Here is a 12897-nt window from a genome sequence, read left to right as displayed (position 1 = left end):
ATGATGTCTTCTGGCTGGACCCTAAGCCTCTATGCTGATGTCCTTATAAGAGCAGGAAATTCAAACACAGGCATGTGTCTGCACAGAGAAGACCAGGTGAGACAAAGGGAGAAGATGATCATCTAGTGGCCAAGGGCCGAAGCCTCCGAATGAAACAAACCCTGCACACACCTTGCTCAGGACTTCCAGCCTCCGGAACTGGGTGACGATACATTTCTGCCATTGAAGCCACCCTGTGGGTGGTATTTGTTATGGCAGCCCGAGGAGACTGATGCAGGTGTCTTCCCTTGAACCACATGTATACATGTAAGAGAATTCGTAGCTGTCTCACTGAATAAACATGTTTCTGTTCCTGACCCTAAAACCTCGGGGCCTGGAGGGGATTGTGCATCTAGTGGGGACAGAGGAGAAAATGACTGAAGTCCCGCAGGCATCTGCAGCCAAACTCCTAAGGACCAGGACCCCTCGGTTCATGTCATTCATCTGTCCTTTACGAACTACCTCAAGGTCTCTTTAGATTCTGTTTCCACATTCTCACAGTTCCCCAAATTCATCCGTAACACTACACCGAATTTATCTTCACCAAATACCATTTGTACCATGTCGCTCTTACTCAGCTGGTGTTAATGGTCACTCCATGTTGCTACAAAATAAAGCCCACGTTCCTCTTAAATCTATATGTGGTCCAACTCCAAGCAATCTCCCCAAGCTTATCCCACTATAGCCCCATGGGAAACTCCTAGTAAAACAAACTAGCATCCTTAACTCATGGCTCTGGGTAGAGTGGTACTTGTCCACTTCCAGGTTTCTGGTCCCATAATCTAATCTCTCCCCAAGAATGCCTTCCCACTCCAAGTCCTCTCTTACATGTCTCCTCCCAGCCAACTATGAAGGTGAACTATATAGCACTTTCACACCACCTACCTGGGTGAACATTGAATACCAGGCAAGCTGGGCAGCTCTGTATAGCTAAAACATTTCAGCATTGTGAAGACCTTGAGGGTAAATGTCTAATAGTCCTTGTACCCTACCCCACCCCCAATCTCATAAAGCATTTGTCATGGTGTTTGGGTACAGTACCATTCACTAAACACCAGGAAAGGGTTAAGAGAAAAGTGTGTAAAGAGATAGTCTGTAGCAGTCCTACCCTGTTTAAGCATCTTATTTCTTAAAACTTTCTTTATCTTTAGATAATTGAGAATTTAAACTAAACTTAAAAGCTAGATGTGTGTCATCTCTTCCTTCAAGTTTCCTCCCTGTGATACTCTGTATGTGTGTGTGGGGGGGGTGCTAGATGCAAGGAGGCTTGGAGGAGGCATCAGATGAAAATATGAGTGGGTATTCCTCACTGTACTCCAATGTCCCCAAAGGCAAGCACTCATATGTCATACTTATCCACCCCACTACCTATACAAGCAAGTGATGGATAGGGTCATGTGAACAGGTAGAGTCTAAGTTTGCCCATAAACTTGATTCTGGAGTTTCCACTGTCACAACAAGGAGAAGTTTCCATTCTTCCTTTTTCCTCCCATTCTCTGAACCAACAAACCCAAAAGCTATATCACTTCTGGGAAGCATGGTACCTCATATGAATGTTCACTTCTATCATCTAAAGAACAATATTTCTGAAGGGCCATATGTACCCCAATGTTTATAGCAACAATGTCCACAATTGCCAAACTGAGGAAAGAGACAAGATGCCTTCCAACAGACGAATGGATAAAGAAGATGTGGTCCAGATATACAATGGAGTATTACTCAGCCATCAGAAAGGATGAATATCCAACTTTTATATGAACATGGAGGGGACTGGAGGAGATTATGCTGAGTGAAATAAGTCAAGCAGAGAGAGTCAATTATCATATGGTTTCACTTACTTGTGGAACATAAGGAATAACATGGGGACATTAGGAGAAGAAAAGGAAAAGTGAATTGGGGGAAATCAGACAGGGAGACAAAGCATGAGAGACTGTGAACTCTGAGAAACAAACTGAGGTTTTAGAGGGGAGGGGGTGGGGAATGGGTGAGCCTGGTGGTGGGTATTAAGGAGGGCACAGATTGCACGGAGCACTGGGTGTGATACATAAACAATGAATTTTGTCAACAAATGCTCCAGTGATTTTAACCAAAAGTGCAAGAGAGGTAGAGCATAGGTAGAAGTTGACAACTTTCAAATAAAATCTAAAAGCTAAGTAAGCCTTATAGCTCTCAAGTCTCTTATTTCCAGGGGACTTCCCTTCATGAATGGCAAGATAAGGAAGTTAGTCTTCTGAGGTAAAGGGTCTACCTTGACTTTTCCAGAACTTAACTTAATCACTTAACTCTGTTAACTAAGCAGAGACAAAAAGCTGCAAACTGCCAGACAGGGTAGCTATTAACACTGAGCTTGCCCCCAGCAATTCTGAATGATAACCAACGTTGAAAATCATGATGGAATACTATTTCAAAGCCAAATTAGTTTCAAGCAAAGGTAAACTTTGAAGCTCTTGCAAATGGAAACACAAAGACATCATGGCCCACTGGGAAATCCCACCTAAGCACCACCAGGGTAGGTCATAACATTTGTCCTGGCACACTCATTTCTGCTGGCTTTGTTGTCCACAGACAAATCCACACTTCAGCTGGACAGCTGCTGAGGAGACTTTTTTAGTGCTTCCAGATTCACCAATGGGAACACTTTATTCAGACTGAACAAAACAAAAACTTGTGTGTACACCTTGTGACAGGAGGTAAAATGCTGCTATTTTTAGGAAACCTGAAAACAGGCCAAATTGTGACAGGAAGGGAAGAAGCCAGGCCCAGCAGCCTGAGGGTAATGGAAAGATGCCAGGGACAGTGGCCAGACGTGTGACCCACTCTCCAAGGGACTCAGCCACCATCCCATGCCAAAGTACTCTGCCTTCTGAACAGCTGAAACCACGGCTGTGGGAGCAGCCACAGAATACAGAAGGGGAAGGGGTGGGACAGGAAGCAGAGGGGAAGGTCTAGGAGGGGGAGGGAAGCTGGGTGGGGGCGGTGGAGTGAAAGAAGTTGGGGGGGAGGGGAAGGGAGAAGATAGAGGTACAGCAACACCAGAATTTCCTCAAGTGCAAACTCTCTAGTGAAACTCAGGGGCCATAACGGCAGGACCCCACCCATCTCATGCCTAGTGAAATACCTAGTATTCTCTGACATTGCCCCTGGATGAACAGGGAACACGTAATCTGCCCTGTGGAGCTGGGACTCAATCACGTTCAGTTGAGAATATAATGCTCTGCCCTACCCATCCCTGAACAGCCGGAACAATTTTAGAACAATCTGCTGTCAACTTTTTCACTTAAACTAAACCATAGTTACCAATGCTCTTCTGTTTGCTAGGAAATCATGACAGAATATGATGACTCCTCATGCATTACTATGGAAACCTTAAAACTTCCACTAGAAACCATCAAAAAAGGCAGCACATAACCCCATTCTGACTTTCCATCACGATTCTCTCCAAGGAAGAAAACTGAAAATTAGATGGATTCATTCCGAGTTCCCTTTTCCAATCAAACAGATGGGATTTAGATAAGCTCTTAAAGCAAATTGTGATTCATATAATAATATGTAAACTTATCTCAAATCTCAGAGGCTTTTTCTAAAGAACATTCTGATAATTAAAATGTTCCTTTACATCTTGAATTCCATTAAAGCAATATAGTTAAATAAAGGCTCTCCCAGAGAAAATATTTCCAAGCTCTGGCCAATGGGCCAGAATATTTGTGCCCTTTGTTCAGTTTATTAAACACTGGTGATTATGAAAAGTGTAACACTAAGAATGTGTACAGCAAAATTTTTCCTATGTCTTTGTTTAAAGGGTTTTAAAAACCACTCAAAAGAATGTGTATATAGAAAGCACCTACTCTGTGCTCACCGTAATACAAGGAAAGATAAGAACTAAGCACAATTATTATCAGAAACCTCCCTCTAAGTCTGTTGATTTAGGATCTACATGAGACATATTCAGAGGAAAGTTTCAAATTCACAGGCCAAGCACCTTCCCAGTGAAACTCCATGTTGAAGAAAAACTAACATGCATTGCGCTCCTAATGCGTGCCAACCCTATACTTACAGGGTCACATGGTCAGTTCGACCCAACCCCCCCCATAACCTTACTAGATTGGTTTTATTACCATCAATGATGCAGATCATGACATATAGGCTTAGAGAGATGGAGTGACCTGCCTGCTGGTCACAAAGTCCTGGTCAGGTGGAAAACCAGGACTAGGCCAGCACCAGCCACAAAGTGGTAGGGTTTTTCTCTAGCCAACAATGCAATCCTAACCCTGGCTAAAAGGTAAAGCTGGAATTTGATGAAAAGATTGCAAAGTCCACAGATTACAAAGAAAATAGAACAATAAGATGGAAAAACAGAATGAGGGCAGTTTGGGCACGTGGACAGGAGCAATGAATGGATACTACTATCAACACACATAAGCTTTGATTATTGTGGGTCCCTGAGTGTCTGCTGGTGGGGCAGGCAGACCTTTTAGCTAGAGCTGCTGCTTGATACAAAGTGCCACCCAGGGGCACCTGGGTGGCTCAGTGGGTTAAAGCCTCTGCCTTCAGCTCAGGTCATGATCCTGGAGTCCCAGGATCCAGCCCCGCATCGGGCTCTCTGCTCAGTGGGGAGCCTGCTTCTCCCTCTCTCTCGGCCTGCCTCTCTGCCTACTTGTGATCTCTGCCTGTCAAATAAATAAATAAAATCTTAAAAAAAAAAAAAAAGAGTTGGACACTTAACAGTCTGAACCACCCAGGCACTCCTCTTAAAAAAAAAAACAAAAACAAACAAAAAAAAAAAAAACAAAGTGCCACCCAAACTGCCTACAGTGGGGAGTGGTAATTCCCCTGGGCAAAATTAAGAGGAAGGAAGGAAAGGACAGTGAGCAAGCAAAAATATTCTTAGACTGGAGTGCCTGAGTGGCTCAGGCAGTTAAGTGGCTGCCTTCGGCTCAGGTCATGATCTCAGGATCCTGGGATCAAGCCCTCATGTGGTATTGGGCTCCCTGCTCAGTGGGGAGTCTGCTTGTCCCTCTCCTTCTGCCCCTCCCCCCACTGATGCTCACATGCATGCACATGCTCTCTCTCTCTGTCCCTCTCTGAAACAAATAAATAAAAATCTATTAAAAAATATTCTTTCCCTCAACAGTGTTAGAGCTCACTACAGTAAAATTGTAGTAATTTGTCCAGGCCGCCCAATTTTAAACTCTAGTAGAATCATTGAATGTTCATTCTGTTAGTCACAAATGAATTCAGCTGAGCACAGTCAGCTTCAAGCCACTGAGTTTTAGATCTGAAAGGAACCTCAGAGGTGAATTAGAACAATTCTATCACTTTACAGATGAGGAAACAGAATACCGTACAAGTCTCCACCAACCAATTAGTGGCAGAACCAAGAAAACTGAGCTCACCCCAGTCCCGAGCAGACCCCCCCTGTCCACGAAGCTGTATCACATGCTGCAGGATCGTCCCCTCAGCATCTGGTAGAAGGCAACTCAATGTATCCAACAGCACATATTACCCACCAGTGTCATCCCACACCATACCCCTTCCTGACGTTTCCATCGCAGAGTCATGCTTCAACTCTGGAGCTAACATGGCAGCTTTAGGATTTAAACATTCATAAAACACTCCATGTTTTCAGTCATTAGAGAGTCTCCCTCAGGCTGATTCACCAGTTTAAAAAAAAAATTTTTTTTTTAACATAACTAACACTGAATGGGCGCCTGCTGATTTTCTAGATACTTTTTTCCCCGCCCTGAGTCCTTTTTTTTTTTTTTAAGATTTTATTTATTTACTTGACAGACAGAGATCACAAGGAGGCAGAGAGGCAGGCAGAGAGAGAGGGAAGCAGGCTCCCTGCTGAGCAGAGGGCCCGATGCGGGGCTTGATCCCAGGACCCTGGGATCATGACCTGAGCCGAAGGCAGAGGCTTAACCCACTGAGCCACCCAGGCGCCCCCTGAGTCCTTTTTTTAAAGCTATTTACATACAGGTATGTAAGAAGGTAAGCCCAGAATTATTTAAAGAAATAGAAAATCAGGAATTACCTGAATGTCAAACATTGAAAGAAGGATTGAGTCAAACGATAATATCTGTATGATTTTTAGAAAGATTACACAATCATTAAAGTTATTGGCATGGAAATACCTCATGATACATGTTGAGTGAAAAATTTATACAGAGTATATGCAAAATTTATGCAAAGCATATACAGAAAATATATGCAAAATCCCATATTTCCACAAAAACAATAGCAATGTACATACACGAATGCATGCACATCTATATACATACATATATATGGACATACACTTATACATATACATACCACATGTAAAATTGGTACCAAAATGTTAATTTTGGGGCTGGGGGAGTGAAATAAAGGTGATTTTTCTAATTTTCCCCTTATTTTGTATTTTTGTAATTTTTCTACTATAGAAATTTATTTTACCTCAAACTGAAACTAGTTTTTTCTAATGCTCAAATGACTGGCCATGTAGACAATCCTAGATGTGTCTTGGCACCTAAATCTCACTATCCACACCAAGCCCACCCATACGGAAGAAACCCAGGCCCCCAGAGTCTGAGCAACTGTGGACCCCCGCCCACAAGTGGCTGCTTTCGCTGGGGAAGGACCACACTGTGAGCATGCACCCTCCTCAGAGCACAGGTGGGAGGGCAACGGGGCGGAGGAGGGAAACTCCCACCTGGAAAGGCCAACTTTGCTTTGTTTTTCCCAGCACCTCCTTTGTTTCAGGGCCCACGTGTGGGCTGGAAGAGTTTTTGCACCCTTAGACTTTCAAGAGTTAGTAATTGCACTGTCTGTCCCCACATCTAGAGATGGGCATAGAAGGCTGGAAAAACAGGGTGGAAAAGATAGGTTCAGTGATTTTCCTTTGTAATTTCAGGGACACTGAGTGATAGTGCTTGTTCCAGATTGAGGTGCCCTCTTTCCAAGGCCACAATCTTTGTGAAAGCAGACAGTGAGAAAGGAGCTTTGTGGCTTGTCCCTTCGCCTTCACCAGCTCTCATCTCTATCAGGCAGCATGGTGATTTAACTGTCAAACACTAGGGAGCACAGCTTTCAAGAGGCTCCAAAGACCACTCCATAAACCAAAAGGGGAATATAACAAACAAACAAGGGCCTGAAAGCTTTTGTGTTGCCATAGCAACTAGACTAGCTTTCCTACACTCACAATATAAAAACTACTCCACTAAAAAAGAAAATGCAACTAATAAACTTGATATTTTATTAATGCTTCTATACATGCCAGATCAATGTTTCCAGAAAGAGCCACGGCCAAGGCCAACTACCAATCATGTCAAAACTGCCTGGGCTCAGAAGCCTAGCCGCAGGCTCTTGTTAATTTGAGTGAGCAGAGACGTCAGACTGGTCCACTCAGCACACATTTGTGGCACTCATATTTCAGCACATAAGGAGACGTCCATACTACATAACATGCAACAACTGTATACAGGCATCATAGTAGCTCAAGTTCATGAGCAAATAATCTCTGGAGTAAAGATGGGACAGGAGAGCTCAGGGAGACAAGAGGGTCTGTGTGCCCCCATACCAAATTTCCTTTACAGACTCCTGCCAGGAACCAGAAGCCTATACAAACAGGTGGGGCATGATTCCACCATTGGTTTCTGGCAGCTGATGTACTGGGAAAAGGGAGGCCGACCCACATACTTTAGTGAGTAGCAATGGTACCAATCCTCTAGAGAGAGGACAGGAGGATGACTCAGTCATGAAGGAGCTGGGTGTGCTGGCTGCTGACCACAGCACCCAGTCTGTGTTCAGTTGTTTAAAGCGATGCCTGCTTTCAAAGTAAAATTATCCTCTTGTCACCTTTGACGTCACACTCTCTAGTCTTGCCATATATCCAAAGAGTGGTAAGAGCATGAAGGTCAACTAGATGAGAGAACACTGCTGGTGGGAGTGTAAATTGGTGTAATTTTCCTGGAGGGTGGTTTTGTGATACATGTCAAGCACCAAAAGAATTCCAGAGTCTCTGACCTCAGTATTACTCTTAAGGAATTTATTCCAAGGAAGTAATGATAGACATGCATGAAGACAGTACAGAGTTATCAGTTGCAGCGCTGTCCATAAAAGAGAAGACCTGGAAGCAAAAGTTCAATAACATGAGAAAGCTGTTAAACGAATTTTGGTACAGCCACACAAAGGAGTTCTGCACATCCTCTAAAAAGGTGATAGAAAAATGTCCACATTACATTAAGTCAAAGGTTTTAAAAATACATAAAATATCCTTTTTTAAAAATATAGATGCAGTCATATAAATAGGAAGCTACACATCAAAATAATAACAGTGGTCCTCTCTGGGTGGCCTCATTCTGGATTTTTTTTAATTTATCAAATCGGCTATAACAGAACACTACAATGTAATTTAAAACTGATAGAAGCTTAAAAAAGAAGACAAGACGGTATATATTTTTACTTCATCCTGTCCCCAGAAAGGGATATATAAAACTAAAAATCAGTTGGTTACCTTATTTTTATCTCCGCAAATTAAAAATCATGAATTGGACCAAGATGCTGAAAATGGGCTGTTTCCATGTGTTCATTAAACACTGATTCATTGCCTCATGTGTGTAAAGTGTTGAGACGCTGAGTAAACACAGATAATGAGGGTGTGGGGCAACCATCCACCCGTTTTAAAGACAGGGGAGTCACATGAGTTCTGAAAATAGATTGAGATGGGGGCAAAAGAGAGGCAGGAAGGTCAGAGTATGAGTTTTCTATTGCTGCTTTAACAAGTTATTACAAACTTAGTGCCTTAAAACAACACAAATTTATTATTTTCCAGTTCTGTAGGTCGGAAGTCCACAAAGGGTCTCTCTGGGCTAAGACCAAGGCATCAACAGGGCTGCCTTCCTTTCCAGAAGCTCTAGGGGAGAATTCATTGCCTTGCCTTCTTCTGCTTGTAGAAGCAGCTCAGATTCCTTGGTGGGTGGCCCAAACCTGCAGAGCCACTAAGGGCAGGTCAAGTCCCCCACTCCCATCACTCTGAGCTCTGCTTCTGCTTCCCTCTTCTACTTGTGTGGACGATTGCCAGTATGTTGGTCCCACCTGCATAATCCAGGCTACTCTCCAGGTTTTAAGGTCAGTTGATCAGCAACCTTACTTACCCTTTGTTGTGGAACCTAACATATTCATAGGTTCTGGGGGTTATTAGGACATGAACCTCTTGGGGAGAGGTGGGCATTATTCTACCTACTAAGCCAATTAAAAAATCATGACATTGATCCAGATGAGAGCCTCAAGTCTGGCAACAGCAATAAGGATAGGGTGGAGAAGGCAGCTGCATCAGATAGGAGATTGAAACCTCTAGGGTTTGGTGGCCAATCAGAAATGGGGAGTGAGTTGGAGCCTAAGTGGCAGATGGGAGCTGTTACCACTCACAGAGACAGGAGACACATGCAAAGGACCGGCTGAGAGAGAAAGATATCTTCGTGGATTCATGAGAAGCTCATGGGAGTGTGAGACGACATTCCCAGTAGCATTTGCCTCTGTGAGCAGACGGTCTGGAAGGAGGTCTGGGCTGGATGAAAACAAGTGAGATACAGCAGCACGGAAAGCTCCCAGCTGAAGCAAAGGAGACAAACAGGCCACGCTACGCTGTCTGCTCTAGCGTGAATCACATGGAGAGGAGAGAAAAGCCTTTCTTTATGGCTCTCCTCAATTTGTACTAAGAAGCCCACAGGTTGAAAATGTGAGAGGTGAGCACTACCCGGGACAAGAAGGGCTATCCCCAAGGTGGATTAACCAAGCTGGCCCCTTTCTCACTCATTTAAATCCCTAGGCTAAGAAAGTGCCTTATGTTTCCAGAAATTCTAAAGTACTGCCTTAAGTTAATGGCACCACATAACTGCTTTATATATAATTCAATCTGGTGAACTGAGTTCTACAAATGCTGTGGTATATTTCCAACAGTCTTAACTATTCTCTCAGTTAAAAAAAAAAAAAGGCAATTAAACAACATTTGAAAACATTTAAGCTACCAGAAGTTTTAAATCACTCTTACAGCTAATTTGGGGAATGCATTTAGAAGCACTCATGGAGAAAACTAAGAAAACCCATTTGATCACCCACAGTTGCATTCGAGCTTCTCGTAACACATATTGTCCAGAAATGCTCTCCAATGCAGTACTAACAGAAATCTAATATATTTCAGATGTGCCTTCACTGTAAATTCAGGGACCAAAGGAAAAAGGTGGGGGGGGGGGTGTTTAAAAGAAGAAAGATGGTGTCAGTTTTCGTTTTGTCCAATTACGGCTAAAGCAAATAATCTCCCCTGAAACATTTTAAGTCCAGAAAGAGGGATGTGGGTAGTATTTGGATCCAGACATGTCCTAAGAGTGACTTCAGCCACCCCTTCAGTAGGAGGCCACAGAGGAACAGAGAGAATGACTTGCCCACGACCGTTTTACTGCTTTACCCAATGACCCCACCCCCAGGTTAGTCTTCCTCACGTGGCCTTTTCTGAATCTGTCCTCTCCACCTGCCCAGTACACATTCTCTTCTACCTGTGACACACACATCTGATCTCCTCCGGTCCATCTCACTGTATGACATTATAGACACCTAGCATTTTCTTTCCTCATTTCATACCCACCGCTCAAACTTCCAGTAGCTCCAACAATGTTTTTCTGGTCTGCCACACCTGACAGGTTAGTGAGCAGGCTTGGCGTGCAAACTTGGTAGACTCTGCTCCACAGGTTCTTACAGAGAGATCCCGAGCACAGTTGGGAGAAATAGTTACATCAATAATAACCACAAGTTTCTTCACTAGTAGTCTCTGGATCACTGTTCCTTTGGGCCTCAGAATGGATAGGAAAGCAAAAATAAGCCACCACTGAAGAGGCAAGACAGCAAAAACATGGTTAACATGTGGATTTTTCATAGACATTTACCAATGTCCTTGCTCCCCAGTACAAAGTACTTCTCCACACTCACAGGTTGTCAGTAATGACTGTGCACACAGGAAGTGTCAGGCTTATGTCTATTAAATCGCCTTTCTTCCTGCAAGAGATGGTGCTTTGAGATGTGCTTTCATCCTTATTTATGTACTTATCCTCATTATCATGTTCCTGATAACAAGCTGTGTGGTATCTATGCTCTAGCCCCCGAAGGGAGCAATGCTCAGTTCCTCACCCAGGTTATTAAAAAAATAAACAGACGCCTCCAGTGTACCTTTGAATGGCCAATATCTACAAACATGAGCCAATCTTATAGCAAAGAAACAAGCTTTGCAAATGAGAACAAAATGTAATTGCCACCACCTGCTCCTGCCAATTCCCCAGAAGACTGGCCTTCTCGCCCAGATGGAAAAGAATCAGGTGTCCACAAATGCTAAACTGTGTTGTCTTGGGATTTCTGAGCACCATAGGTCACTAATCCTTGTATACAATCCCACCTGGATAGGTATTCAGACACACAGAAAGGAGGTTGTAGAGAGGCTGTGCCAAGGGCAAAAAGTAGTTTGAAACTTGACATGAGCAGAGATGTGAGATTTTGGTTATATACTCTCTTCCTGCCAATTGTTGCACAGCAAACAACTTTCTAACACCTGCTTCCCTCGAGGTCCCTGAATGTCCATTCCTATCTCTAGTGATGAGAGGGAAAAGCAAAAGCAAAACGTCCCTTCTCTCCTTTTCAGGCATACCTCCACCTCCAGCCTCTGTCTAGCTCCAACTCCTAACTTCTCTGTCTCTTCCCACAGTCAGATGAACTAACATGACACAGATCCACCAGGAGTTAAAGCCCCAGCCCTGAAAGATTCCCAAATTAATTTAAAATAAAACATTTTGGGGTACCTGGGTGCCTCAACTAGTTAAGTGTCTGCCTTCAGCGTGGGTCGTGATCCTGGGGTCCTGGGATTGGGTCCCACATCAGGATCCCTGCTTGGTAGAGAGCCTGCGTCTCCCTCTCCCTCTGCCACACACCACCCCCCCTGCTGTATGTGTGTGTATGTGTGTGTGTGTGTGTGTGTGTGTGAAATAAATAAAATCTAAAAAGAGAGAGAGAGAGAAACCTGGGGCCCTCTTAAAAAATAAAAAATAAAACAAAATTCTAATAGATGAAATATCAATTTCATACCTCTTAGGACTCTTTTACTATTTTCAAAGAAAACTATCCCCTTCCCTTAGAACACCAATGTTAGCCCAAGAATTGTTCACAACAACTTACCAGCTCTGTGCAACATTCACAACTGCAAAGCAGGTTAAACCAGGCATGACATTTCCTTGAGAAAGAGTTGATTCGCCACTACCCAAATATTCCTTGAAAATGCACCCACACCTCCCCTCCTCCTAACTCTAGGTTATTAATTGTTTTCCTAATTTTAGGTCCTAATGCCTTTTTACCCTCCTTGGAGTCAGTAATGTACACTCCAACTGCACAAAACTGTAACTCCAATCTATCTAGAAGGGGTAAAGGAAAGCTCGTTGTTTGAGTGTGAGAGTCACCAAAGGAATGTTTGCTAAAGAGGAGGTAGAGAAACTGGTATGACTCACCATGATAGGTATTGGAACCTTCTGCCTGAATTGTTTAATAATTCTTTCTTGACTCCAGAACCACCTGTTCAGTGGCATTATTAGTTCTCTCTTTATGGGCAAAATTATCTTCCTGATAAATTGGCTCCAAATTTTTATTCATTTGTTATCAAATGGTAAGTAATTACTCCCTTTAGGGGACAGATATAATTTGCTGCCCTGGCTAAGCTCAGACTCTGGCCACAAATATATTGGTTAATCGTAAGAGTGCTTTGTTTCTCTTATTTGCGCCTACAGCCTCTACAATGAAAAGCAAGTTCAAGACCACACCTGGGGCTTTGGATGGAGACAAAATAAC

The sequence above is a fragment of the Martes martes genome, assembly GCF_963455335.1.
Source record: "Martes martes genome assembly, chromosome: 7".
In the NCBI taxonomy this organism is placed as follows: domain Eukaryota; kingdom Metazoa; phylum Chordata; class Mammalia; order Carnivora; family Mustelidae; genus Martes; species Martes martes.
This window is presented reverse-complemented; position numbering follows the sequence as displayed.